The following is a 14,924-nucleotide window of genomic DNA, read 5'->3' on the forward strand; positions in this document are numbered from 1 at the left end:
AATTGAGTATATCAACCCATAAAAGATATACTAACTATAAATACAATGGGATTAAAAATACTTTGATTTAGAGTTTATACTTTAAATAATAAAATATTTAAGTAAGTATACGTGCCTGCATTCATACTAAAACCAGTGTCACTAGGACAGTACAAAAGAATTACGATTGTTGGGCAACACAAGTGGGCTTAGAGACATATGGTCAAAACTGGGAAGATATAGCCTGATCACCTATATTATCCGAGGGTTGACTAGCATGTGCCTAAGTTTAAATTGGGTAGTTGCAACAATGCTAAAATCTTACCAACCCTACCTCAATGAGAGCAATAGAACATAACATTAAAATTAAAATACTATAGGAGTATTTGGTGTTACTATAAGTACTTTATACTTGAGAACTAAAACGGGATCTTCATCACTAAGTTGATAGTTGCTAAGTGGATACACAAAGACTATATGTAATTAGGATGTTATAGACTAAGAATCTTTGAAAATTTTACTTCACCCCTATTCTGTGTGAATACGGAGTTAAGGTCACTTATTCGAAGGTCTATCCTGTTAAATTACACATAGCTGGTATGCACTTCACAAATAGCGATGTAACTAATGAAGGTTTTCTAAATAATTATCTAGATTGTTCGTCTAATAATTATTCTCTTACCCTTAAATTCATGCATAGAAAACATAGCTAGACTCCATCCCCACGGCAACTAGTATCTTCCGAACGAAGTCATAGTTGGTTGGTTTGGAGAAGAACCAGAGAATGATCGTCCTATCCCTTTGAATGATCACCATGCTGAAAACCTTTCAGATGTTGATAACTCTGAACCCGAGGTTGAGAACCTACCCCCGGTAGCCCCATTTCTAAATCCTAACCCTCGTCCTGCTTTTCATGGCCCGATGCCTCCTTGGGTAGAATGCTTGGAAACATGGAGCCAAGAGCAAGATCAACCTATGTCGTTTAATGGAGACCGAAACTTCTACAACGTAAACGATGGGAGCTCAGCAGACAGAGTTCTACTAATCCTAATCCGTAGAGTTGACCGAAATGAAATTCAGGACAAGACAGCTCTCCAACGTATCGAAGATGTTAATACCAATGCAAGCATGCACACCATCTACACCAACCATCTTGAAAGCACTCGCGAAAGAACTAAGAGAGACCATGAGACCCTGCTGCAAGCATTAGCTGAAACGCAAGCCGAAGTCATAAGAACTCCAACGGGTGTACGAAGGACACCTTCTTAATAATAATGGAACGTTAATTGGCTAACTGAGAGTTCACCAGAAGGATGACCTCCACCAGAAAGAAAGGCCTTGTTTCCCTACCTTGTTTAAATGGACTATTTTTCTGTCTATGCCCGATGCATCATTTTCTATGAAACTATCTTGTACTGTAAGTACTTTTAGATAGGCCTTTATACTGCTAAGACCTTCCTACTCTAGATATGATGTAAGACCTTCTTCAAAGTCAAAAATTTTCCTAAGCTTATTACATCATAAAACATAATAGTAACTTATGAGTTAGCATTCAAAGAATTGAAGTCCATAGTTAAACAACTATTTCTATGAGTTAGAATTTAACATTAACATAATAGTAACTTATGTCTATTATCTACAAAAATAAAAAAATAAAAAAATAATAAAATAATAAAATAAAATAAAAAAATAAATGGATAGTTTAATTTCAAAGAGAAAATTATATATGGACATTTAAACTTTCAAAGCAAATTATTTAAAATTCTAGAATTTTAAATCATATTATTCAGGAGGATATTGTATAACGTATGTGATTGTGATATATATATATATATATATATATATATATATATATATATATATATATATATATATATATATATATATATATATACATATCGGTTTTGTCTGGTACCCTGCGGGTAGCGATTCCGTAAAAATGAAAACCGAAACCGAAACCACTGAAGGTGGTTCCGATTCCGGAACCAGCGGTTCCGATTTCGAAAGCATATACCCAATTCTGATGCTCATCCCTAAGCAACTGGGACCCAAATCATACCACACTGAGTTAGTAACCCACAATAATCCCTGAAAAATAATGGAATCTAACCGTGGCTCCTTTTCTCATTCTAGTTTTCCTTTTCAACACTTTTACTTGAGCCTTCTTGATCATATCTAACAGTGGAGAAACAATAACCATCTTCAAACACAGATTCCTAATGGGTGTACTCATAGTCTTGCGACTCAAGGTGTCAGCCACAAAATTGGCCTTTCGAGGCTGATACTAGATCTCATAATCATAATCCTTCACTACCACCAACCATCTCCGTTGTCTCATATTCAAATTTGGTGGATCCATTAAGTATCTTAGACTCTTGTGATCAATATAAATAGTGCACCTGACGCCATACAAGCAGCGCCTCCAAATCTTGAGGGCAAAGACTATATACCCTAATTCCAAATCATGTGTAGGGTAGTTCGCATTGCGAGGTTTCAACAGCCTCGAAGCATAAGCAATCGCGTGACCTCTTTGCATAAGTATTGCTCATAATTCTAAAATCGATGTGTCACAATAAACCAAAAAATCATCCATACCCCTGGGAAGAGTGAGAATTGGAGCCTCGTACAATCTCTACCTTAGAGTCTCAAAAGTTGTCTACTGATCAGGCCCCTATCAGAAAGTAACGTTCTTCTTTGTCAATCAGGTCAATGGAATAGAAATCTTGGAGAAGTCATTAATAAATCTACAATAACAACTTGCTAAATCCAAGAAACTCTAAATCTCAGATGGTGTTTTCAAAACTTCCCAATGCATCACTGCCTAAATCTTGGTTGGGTCGACCAATATACCATTATGGTTGATGATGTGCCCCGAGAACTGCACCTCGCGTAACCAGAACTCGCACTTGGAGAACATGGCATAAGGTTTCTCCCTCCTCAAGGTCTCCAAAATCTCTCATAGATGCTCCTCATGCTGCTCCTTGGTCTTGGAATAGACCAAAATATCATCAATGAACACAATCACAGACCGATTCGGCATCAGTCCACAACTTTTTCATGAGATCTATGAACACCATTGGTGAATTGGTGAGTCCGACTGGCATGACCACAAACTCGTAATGACCATAATGAGTCTTGAACACTGTCTTATGCACATCCTCATCTCTAACCCTTATCTGGTGGTAACCCAATTTCAAATCAATCTTGGAGAACCAAGACACACCTTTAACCTGGTTAAATAAATCGTTAATCCTCGGAAGTGGATATTAGTTTTTCACCATTAGTTTGTTTAATTCTTTGTAATTAATATGCATCCGGTGTGAACCATCCTTCTTCTTCACGAATAGGATTGGTGTTCCCCATAGCGAACTACTCAGCATGATGAATCCCTTATCTGGCAGCTCATGTAGATGCGTAGACAACTTCTGCATCTCCAGAAGTGCCACACGATGTAGTACCTTGGCCTTCAGAGTTGGACCGGGAACCAAATCAATCCAGAAGTCAACCTGCCTCTAAGGAGGCACTCTAGGTAAATCCTTAGGAAACAAATTAGAAAAATCATGCAAAATAGGCACATCGCCCACGGTCATCATCCCTTCAACTGGAGTATCTGCCACATAGACCAGAAATCCAGGACATGCTTGATGAAGATATCTCCTAGCTCGCGTAGCTGAACAAAGAGTTGGCCCATACTAAGCATCCTCACCGCGAATAAATAGTTCTCCCCCACTTGAGGTTTGAACTCTCACCAATTGGTGCTCACAATCAATCATAGCCCCATTAGCCCCCAACCAATCCATATCCATAATAACCTTCAACCCTCATAGAGGTATCAAAAACAAATTGATAGAATAACCTTCAATCCATATCCATAATAACCTTCAACCTTCAACATCAGTCAACCCTCTAAGCATTAACTGAATGGTCGTTGGCAATCTCCACCTCCAAAGGGTAGTCCAGAGTCCCTAGATCATCGCTAAACTTATTGCCAAGAGAAATAGATACAAAAAAATGGGTAGCAACTGAATCAAAAAAGACATACGCAGTCAAACCATTAACTAAGAAAGCACCTATACATGATCAAATAAAACATATGAATAAATACGGAAAGCAGTAAAAGATATGGTAAATATACATACTGGTCACCACATCAGGAGCTACTCGTGCATCCTCGATTTTCAATTGAAATGCCATGCTCTTTAGCACATGGGCCTCCGCCTTGCCCTGACGGCCATCGGTCATCCTTAAAGTGTTTGGTGCAGGCGCCGCCACTACTCATCATATCAATCTCGGAAAATCAACTTTTTTATGGACCATCTGATTGCAGTGGAAACATATTAATGCTCCACTAGGGCAATCCCTATTGAAATGGCCTGAATGGACGAATCTGATACAACCCCTACCTTTCTCTTGACAACTCCCCTAATGATTCTTCCCATATTTGGCACAACGGACCAAACCCTGATGGCCTCTCAATCTCAGGTCACCAGTCTTGGGCCTTTTAGCATGGCCCTCTAATATCAGTGTATGTGTCACTCTCCGTTTCCTCAGAAGATCCAAATCATTCTCTCGTTCCCGAGCTCAAGAAATCATATCCTATAGGGTCTTACAACCCAACAAACTCACGAACTCACAGATGTCATCCCTTAGCACGTCGTGGTACCTCGTCATCTTCATCTCCTCGTGTACTGCATAATGCGGCAATATCAGATTTCTCTGATGGAACTTGGCAGTGATCTCCACCATAGTCTTAGTAGTTTGGCGAAGGTCCTGGAACTCCCTTTCTAGTTGTTACACCTCAACCGCTGGTGCAAACTCAGCCCGAAAACTCACCACAAAATCCTCCTAAGCCATGGCCACCAAGGTCGCAGATCCTACAACATGACCAACCTCCTCCCACCAGTCACGAGCTCGGTCCCACATAAGGTAGGATATGAACCCTACCTTCGACCCTTCGGGGAAGAGGCTTGTTTGTTGGTCATCCACCATGCCAGTGATCCATCGACGACCAAGAACTCTGCAGATCCATAAGCCTTGAACTCCTTGAACAAGAGAGTTTGTTCCCCTAACTTTCTTACCGTGAACTCGGACTGAAAATCCCCGAGACGCTCGTCCAATAGCTCCATGATCCGCTCCTTGATGGTACCAAAAATTACTGGGGTTGCCTATATAATACCACGAGTAATCTCCAACGTGATAAACTCGCACAACCACTCATCAATCAGTTCTACACCAGAGCCAAAACAAGAACCAAAACCTCCTCCTCAAGTGGTCACCATACTGAAATACAAACATACAAACGATTAGAATAGACTCGAGGGAACTCTCACTCTGCAAGCTCCTTAGAATATAGAGGGAGATATGCGATGAAAGATGAAAACAATAATAGGCCTTGGCTTACTCGTACTTTAGTAATAAGCAATGTAGTCATATAGAAGATTACAGATGACAACCACATACTATTTTAGGCAGTCTAGAAAAATGCTAGCAGGCTCGCAACGTGTAGGTGTTTTCAAACTATGTGTTCACCACATGTACTGCAAAACCTATTGGCATGTATTCAGGTTGGATTCCCTAAAATAATATTTTCAATAAAAAAAATGATCCCTATGATAAATCCTTAGGAATGAACATAGAAGAAAACATAGTGACTAGTATCACGGAGGAAACCTTGAACTAGTACTGTCAGCATAGATGATCCTTAGGGTAGATCCTTAAGAATAAAGAAGATAATGGGGATGGGAAGTTAGGTTAATTGTTTGATAATTAAACATAGTAACTGTATTATTGTGGGTTAAAAATCCTCTGTACTCATCATGTTTCCCAAACCGACCCACTCAGGTTATTTTATCACACATAGCGATATAAAAGATACATTCTACTGAGATTCGAGGAGTATTAGGCCACTAGTTCAATCACTATATGGCTTGTAATGTTTTGTTATGCTTATGTTTCTGTATTGATGATGACATCCCAATGTTTTAATATAAATAAAATACATTTCTTCATAAATGTTGTGATAATATCATTATCATGTTTTTTGGAACAAATTCTGCAATATTATTTATCAAAAAAGATACTTCGATTTTAAATAAACATAAACAAATCGGTCTTTTCTGGCTGTGAAATTGGGGATGTCACAGTTGGTATCATAGCATTATTTTAATCGAACTACGAATTTTATTGGGTCAAAATATGGTTCATACTTTGCTTTTCTGGGCAATTATACTTTTATGTAATATTTTATGAGCTTACAGTCTAGTTAACGGTCAGGTGTTTACGGTTGATTTTACGGTCATAAATAGGCTTACGACCGTAAACCCATTTACGGTACGACTGTAAACCCATTTACGGCCCATGTTCAGTTAGCCCATATTCCATTGTATATATATGTGTTGGGGGTGAGGAGTAGAGATGGATGAACAGAAGAGAGTTTACAGCCAGAGAGAAGTTTTGTGTTTGTGAATCTTTTCTTTCCGGATCTTCATTCTAATCAATTCATACATAGATTCATATTATTCTTCTTCTCCTTCTCTTTTATTTTTATCCGACATCACCCATTTGATTGGGATTCCACACCATCAAACGAATCTGATTGATACACAGGCAAATTAGGGACTTACAATTGGTATCAGAGCTTGGTTGTATCAGTCAATTTTGTTAGATTTGGAGCATTATTTGATCTTATTTTTGAAAGATTTTTACGTTTTTGGATAGATCTCTGAAAATTAGGGGGGGGGGGGGGGTTGTTCTTCGTGTTTTTCATAAAAAACAGGTTTTTGATCGAGTTTTGGAGCAAAAATCAGTGTTTTTGGTCGAAACCTGCAAGGGTATAGTGGAGTTTGCGGCCGACGGCTAGGGTTTCGGAGTTCACAGCCGGAAACTGTTCACGGTCACAGAGGTTTGCGGCCTCGGCTTGAAATTCGGCTCGGTGGCTTGCGGATCAAAATTGTGCGACTTGAAGGACAGGTCAGCTTAACAATCCTCGTATTCACAGCCTATACTTAAAAAAAAAAAAAGAGTTGCGATTTTGGGGGCTGTAAGATCGAACCCAAATGTCACACCCCGCTAAAGCGGTAACGCAAGATATGATAGCGATAACGGTTTCATTGCAAAAGATAAAGATACAATACCATAGCAGTACTTAAAAGTTTACAACCCATAGCTTAAAAAGAAACAAAGTACAAGTTTTTCCAAAACAACATTGTTCAAAGATAACTTCATAAATAACTTCAAGACGATGCATCATGCTCTATGATGATGAATCTTTATATCCACTTACTAATTATTTCCTGAAAAAGCATGTAAAACGAGCGTCAACTATGAAAATAGTTGGTGAGTTCACAAGTTTATAAATTGAGCTTGAAATAAGGCTTTTCGTAAATACAAGTACATTGCTTTAATGAAAAACAAAGTTGATTGCTATTAATGAGTACAAGTTTATTGCTATAACGAGAAACGAGTTTGTATGTATATGAGCAAACAATGAGTCTCAACCAAACCTATGACTGGAGCCCTATCGAGATCTATGCTTATCGTTCCATAGATGAATATGGTATCATGCACTCCAGCGATTCGGGCGAGTGAGGAGTTGTCAATTCCTAATAGCGCTATCCATAATGACCATTGGCTCAAAGAGTTAATGGTTAGAGATAAGGGAAGGGCCTTAGTACGATAAGTTCTCATGTTCCGTGTTGCATAGACATACATAAAGAAACATAGCAATACAATAGCAATCATGTTTGATAATAATCAATTTAAATACAACATGCAAACAGTAGTTTTTCTGGACATGCTTTTCCACCCCAAAACATAAAAACCGAAAATAGGGGAGTGCGTGAATACTCACGAAGTTTCGTGTAGGCACAAGCGGTACTTCGGGATGCAACAACGTTTTACTACCGGGATCCTACAACATCAAACACACACACTAGTGAGTTTCCACGTCGAAATCTAATACTAATATACTAAACTCTACATATAGGGGAAATGCCAATTTATGTTTTAGTATTGGATTTTATATCAATTGGTTACACTTTTTTTGAAGTATTGAAATTTTATAAGTCGTGCGATTAATTACAACCTTGGAAGGTTAATTTTCCAAATTTTAAGTCTCTATAACAACATAAATTCACGAAAAATAGCATTCGAGGGATAAAAATTCTCAAACTTTATATTTAACTGTTATTACACAATACTAAGCTGGGAAAAATATAAAAATGGATTTCCAAGCTGTTTAATTATATTTTATAATTTATGGGCATTTATTCCAATAAAAATTGAAGTAAATAGAAAACAGTTTCCAAAATTACCCAAACTTTTTATTTAATTGTTATTATACATAACTAGGCTGGGAAAAATATAAAAGATATTTTTCAGTGGGTATTTCTATTTTTCCTTGTTTTATTCCTTTAAATAGTCATACATTAAAGAAATAATATTAAACAGTTAAAATAAATCACCATAAATTTTTGTAACATAATTTACAGTGTGAATAACCTGGGAAAAATATCAAAAGTGGTTTACATAATGTATAAACTGGTTTTGGGTATTTATGTGTATTTAAGTGTATTTTAGTGCAATTAACTTTAGAAAATAAGAAAAAAATAGTTTACAGAAGAGAAAAATCCTCAAAATTTTTATGTAACCTCCTACCGTACAATATGATATCTTGGTAATTTGTCATGATTTTTGGATAATCAGAACTATTTTTTCCATTTTTAGACCATTATAATTACCAAAAATTGGGAAAAACAGTAAGACATGATAAAAAATCTTGAAATTATTTTTTGGAGTCACCATTCAGAGGTAAGATATGCTAAAATTGTTAGATGAAAATTTCACATTCTCTAAAGTGGTTTTGTAGTTTATTATGCCCTAAACAAAAGAAAAACGGAAATCGTATTAAACAGTAATAAAAATTGATGAAATTTGGTGAGGAGTCATTATTCACCATAAGGATCATCCATGAATTTATTCCGGATTTATTGACCTCTGGAAGTATTTTATGTGATTTATGCCCTTGGTTTCTAGCAATAATTTAAATAAATCAAAGAAATAATAAAAGCTTTTGAAATTTTCCAGATTATCTCATGTATGTGAGGGCTTTCAAAATGAAAAATGTTAAAAATGTATTCAGAAGAGAAATAAGGGTAATGAATCTAAACAAATTAAGAAAGGTTGCATGCAATGATGCATGAAATGTAGATGTGGTTGAAGTTCATGAATTTGTGTAGTCCATTCAGTGAGGTTTTAAGCCACGAAATTTCAACCATCATTCACTGGATATTTTACGTTTCTAAAGTATTTTTCCCCAGATTTATGGTTGGGTTTAAGGCCATTGATCATGCAAGGCAAAAATGGTGATCATAGAAAAGAGTTGTTTGTGCAACCATTTTGTAAAAATTGCCAAAAATCGGATATTTAATATTTTACAGTGACACCAGTTGGGTTTGAAAGTTAACTCGGGGAACTATCCAATACAAAAAGAATATCATGATTTGGTTAAGAAATGACCGATTTATGGCCTTTCAAAATCGAACAAAGTAATCTGGCATATTGCATGTTTGTTTTTATGCATTATTAGGGTATTTTGACAAGAACATCATGCATGCCTTTGGTAGGTCCGATTTATAACACATGCATGGAGTGAATGAGCATCCAAGATGTACTAGAAATGGTTTAAATGCTTTTGGTCATGCAAGAACACAAAAGAAATGGAGAAGAAGATTAAATATTTGGTTTTGATGTCACATGATCATATGTGCATCTTTTCACTCCTTGCATGGGTTTGATCCTGGATTTTCACCATCTCAAACACATGCATTGTGTTATGGTGAGAATATACAAACCACAAGGGAAGAATAAATATTTCTAGCCATGGAAAGGCATAGAATCCGAAAAGTAGAGAAAACTATGAAGAAGAAGAAGTTTAACCATGAAACTATGGGAGAAGATGTTGTTGTTTACCTTGGTTTTGACCTTGAGAGAAGTAAGAACACTTCAAAGTCTTCAAAATCTCGAAATTTGGCAGATGAATGAGAGGATTTTCGTGGGTTAGAGAGAGAGAAAGGAGAAGAGTTTGTGTGAGAAGACTGGAGTGTAAGAGAGTGAAAAGGGAAGAGGTAGTGTGAGGGAGAAGTTCTAATGATTGTTTTTTGGGAAGAGAGAGTGCATGGGGAGGGGAGATGGCCGGCTCTATCATGCATTAGGCCTCCTCTCTCCAAAATTTTAAACTTTATAAAATTCCCTCTAATTTCTTTTATAAAAATATTTATTAAGCAATTCTTGATTTGTTTTAATATCTTGTATTTAACCAATAATTTATGATTAATATTTGATAATTTAATTTCTATTTCATTGATTATAATTCCTAATTTGATTAATAAAAGTTTGCTATTAGAAAGTTTATAGCCAAATTTTATAAAGTTTTTAAGCTTTATAATTTATAAGTTTGGATTTTGGGCTCTTTAGGGCTTTTGGAATATTGTTTGACATTCGTCAACATGTTGAAGTATAATTAGAATGTTTTAATTTATTGTTAGGGTTTTATACCCTATTTCAATTATAACAAAGCTTGAAGCTTTATTCTAATTATAGTATTGGCATTTCCTATTGTAGCTAAGCAACTTACTAGAATCGTAAGTGTCAAGTATATTAGTCCTAGACCTTAGTTGGATCCTAGTTTATGCAAGATTTTGACCTAATTTATACTACTAGGCCATGGCATGTTGTGCATGAATGGTTTTTATAAAGATGCATGAGTCCGAGAATGACCTGAATTGACAGTTGTCACACCGGATCTCCCATACACTCAATCAGGCGCCTTACCAGCTGATCTCGATTACTAGATGGAATAAACCTTCGAAACTTAATTCAAAAAGACTCGATTTCGGTTCCTAATTTCGCTATATTGACAAATTCAGCCCAAAAATTCAATTTATTAATTTTAAATTCCTTTTTCATCTTAAAAAATAATATAATAATAATATAATAATAATAATATAATAATAATAATAATAGTTTTTTTTTTAATTTTTTACTTTTATTTTTTTAACTTTTGACCATAAATTTTGACTTTGACTTCCAAGTTTGACCTTTGACTTTAAACTTTGACTTTTTCATTTAACTTTTAAATTTTCAAATTTAGCTTTTCGGTTTGACTTTTCAAGTTTGACTTTTGAGTTTAACTTTTTAAATTTGACTTTTAAGGTTGACTTTTGAGGTTTATAATCAAAGGGTTTGACTTTTAAGTTTGATTTTGGCTTTTAGTTGTGCTTTTTAATTGATTTTAAGGTCTACGAGGGAGTTGAAAACATAAAAGAGAGTGGTCAGGATATGTTAAGACAAAATTTCAACATTTTCGATTATATCGTTGGAGAAACCATCGAAACTCAGTTGGAGCGATTTACTACACTTACTACTGAGATGAATATAGCTGGGATCTTCTTGTCTAAGTTTGAGATAAACAAAAAGCTACTGAATTCACTTCTGAAATCGTGGGATATGAACGTGGCTATCATCAAGAAGACAAAAGATCTCAATCATCTTAGTCTTGCTGATGTAATTGAAGAACTTGATGCTTCGAAGTGTAGAAAAACAATGAGTTCTAAAAATATTCCAGTCACTGAAGTTACATGTATTCCAATTTGCGAAACTACGATTAAATTTCTTCGGGAACAAATTGATTTATTAAAAAGAGAAGTTGAGTACCTGAGATATGAAGGATATCAACTTAGGAAATGACAGAAACCCCTGAAGGCTTAATTAGAAGCAAAAACCAAAGACTTTAGGAAACTTCAGGAAGAGTATAGCAACAAGTGTGAAAATTATGAATATATTAAGAGAAAACTTGTTACTGTAACTGAGGAACTTGACACATTGAAAATTAAGTGTGGAAAAACAGATGTCAGTTTCAAAAATTATATTGCATCAAGTCAGACAGTCGAGTCCTTATTTGAAACCCAATTAAAATTTAAATATAATCAAAACAAGGGTCTAGGGTATGATAGTGTTCCTCCACCTTTCAATCATAACTACACATCCATCCCTATGACTCAGGAAGAAATTGACAGTGAGGCACATCTTCGATATGGAAAACCAGCTGGGTTTGTGTTAGGAGGTATTTAGGTAGAAAATACTAATGTTTCTACTTCATGTGCAGGTAAAGTACCAGAAGATGAGAACAAGGAGAACACTACTGAACAAACCAATAACTCCTTGAACTCAGAATCTGTTGCCTCGAATTATGTTACTCCTAACAAACCTGTCGATGAGAAACACAAACCTCCAATTCTAGTGAAACAGAGTGCCTGTTGTAATTATGTTTGTGGGAACCATAAGAGACAAGGCAAAGATACGCCACCAAGGGCAGGAAGAGACAACTCCCCAGTTAAGAAGAATACATGTTTTCACTGTGGAACACCTGGACACATTGCCAGAAATTGTCCTAAAAACGCATATGTTCCCTACTATGCACAAGGTTGGTAGAACGCGCCAAGAGGAAGATTTTTCAAAAGAAACCCCTCCAGGTCATGTTTAGACAATGGTGACTGGAACGCGCAGAAGGCCAAGAATCTGAATCCCAACGGCAAGAAAGAAATGTCAGCCACGAAACCCAATCCAAGAGATGCTCCAGTGAAACAAAGACCGGTTAGGTTAAAGTCATCTCAACAGCCGACATCCAGATCAAAAGCAAATGTCGAGGCACCCATCCGATCCAACAAGAAATGGGTTAAACCCAACTAGAAATGGGTACCAAAGGTTCAATCTCCCAAATCAATTAATGATTCTAATATTTCTATATCTTCTGTTTGTGATAAGCAGGATATATCATAGGAGAGAGTACCCTACATTGATGACAAAGGTCGACCTAGTTTCAAAATGGTCTGGGTTCCAAAGACCAACTTATCGCACTCTGTGTCGGAGCAGCTATGGAAGCATATCATTAGATTTCAGTTTGTTGCTAGCGGCGGTTCTAGGCACATGATAGGAGGCATCTCTCAACTGTGCAACATTTTGACCTTTGCTTGAGAGTATGTGTCCTTTGCAGGAAAGGAAGAAAGGAAGAGATCCCACATGGGGTTAGTGCTTAATGACATGATGAATTTTTGGATCTGTTCTGAGATTATGCGTGTTGTTCTTAGACCTTCTGGATGCAAATTCAATCGGTGAATTACGGTTTGCGTTTTCTTCTCTATACTCCTGAGTTTATCTTAAGCTGATTCGCTTTAAAGACTAATTTTTTTCTAAGATAGTTTAAATTTGCGCATTTTATTTCGTTTCTCTCCTATGCACAAATTTAGGGGGTGAAATAAAAAGAAAACAAAAATTAGAAAATTTTAATTTAAAAAAAATACAAAAACATTAGAAAATCAAAAAAAATCAAAAATATGGTGTTAATGGAATGTGCTTGCAGGAGATGTTTTGGGAAGTGATATAATCATGTGAGAATAGGCTATCTGAATCTGTGTAACGTACCTAAATTGAATTGTCTAGGATCTGTGTTCGATGCGCTGGTAGGCACGAAAGATTAAAATGGACTTGACTAGGCATATATGAACTTAAGGAATCTATAGACTTGAAAAATCTTGACCTAGATAAATCCATTTAGGCTGACAATATGAGGCTCGGATAGGTTGAGCAGGGTTATATGCATGGGAATCTACCGGTCACATTAAATAACCCGTATCTAGAACTGTGGATTCACTTTTCCTCGATGTGCGGATTCTGTCCTTAATTCCGGTTGGATGGGGCGATTGGTGAATTCCGATAAACTAGGTTTGTAGAAGGTTATTTTCTTTCTTTCTATCTGTTAGTCATATGTTGCCTCCTTTGCGTGATCGAGAGATCCGACCTGGGCTATAACATATGTAATTTTATCTCTCTGCATCTTCTATCTATGCAATTCTTTCTATTTGTTAGCCATATACTATCTCCTTTGCATGACTCAAAATCCAACCTGGTACACAGTATATGCACCATTCTCTTCTCAATCCCTCTAAAAACTTTAGTTAGTCATATGTTTCATCCTTTGCGTGATTGGAAGAGATCCGACCTGGATATACAACATATGCATTCTAAATCTATCTTTCTCTTAATAACTGTCTGCTCACCAGGTGTAAGGAGTATTCTGGAAGTCCTTGATGGCTGGAGCATATCAGGAAGCTGAAAACACATTCTAGTACAATTAAAATTGAACATATATAGATTGTATGTAGATCTCACTGCTCAATTTAGGTGGATAACAATATCTTTGGTCGTCGTCAGCTGAATGGTCCTTAAGGAATATTATCTAGTAACCTAGGATCACATTATCTTGTCACTTATAGTATGTCCTAATTTTGTCACAATCTCTCGTGTTTAAGTGGACCACAATACCGACGATTGACCAGATCTATTCATGAAGGGAGAGGTACTAATAAAAGGATAAAGGCTGTCTAAGAACTTTGATCCCAAATCACTCTTAAAGTTAGCTATTATTTTTGTTTTTTGATAAGTTTGTTCATAGTGTTCTTCTAATTTAAATATAAGGGGGAGAATTAAAAAAAATTAGAAAATCAAACAAAAATTAGAAAATTCAAAATCAAAAAATATTTTTATTTCTGTTTTATTTCTTGTTCAAAAAAATCAAAAATCCAAAAATATTTTTGTTTATGTTTTAATTTGTGTGCTAAGTTTTCTTTTAGTTTAGTTTTGTCTTGAAAAGTGGTTTCAGGTATAGATAAGGCTCATGGAGATTGTGTCAAAGATTTCTGAGCCAAGGCTTCATCAGTGAGCATCGAAGAATTCTCATTCGAAGGAGCAAGAAATGAAGATTATTCTTTCAAATGCAATCCTTCAACCCCAGAAGCAAGGTGAAGCGGAAATTGAAGATTATATGATGGATTGCATTGATGCCTCCTCAATCAGTCTGCTACTATATTAAACCCGCTGAAGTGATCCAG

The sequence above is a fragment of the Lactuca saligna genome, chromosome 5 (genome assembly GCF_052625555.1).
Source record: "Lactuca saligna cultivar CGN05327 chromosome 5, ASM5262555v1, whole genome shotgun sequence".
Lineage (NCBI taxonomy): Eukaryota > Viridiplantae > Streptophyta > Magnoliopsida > Asterales > Asteraceae > Lactuca > Lactuca saligna.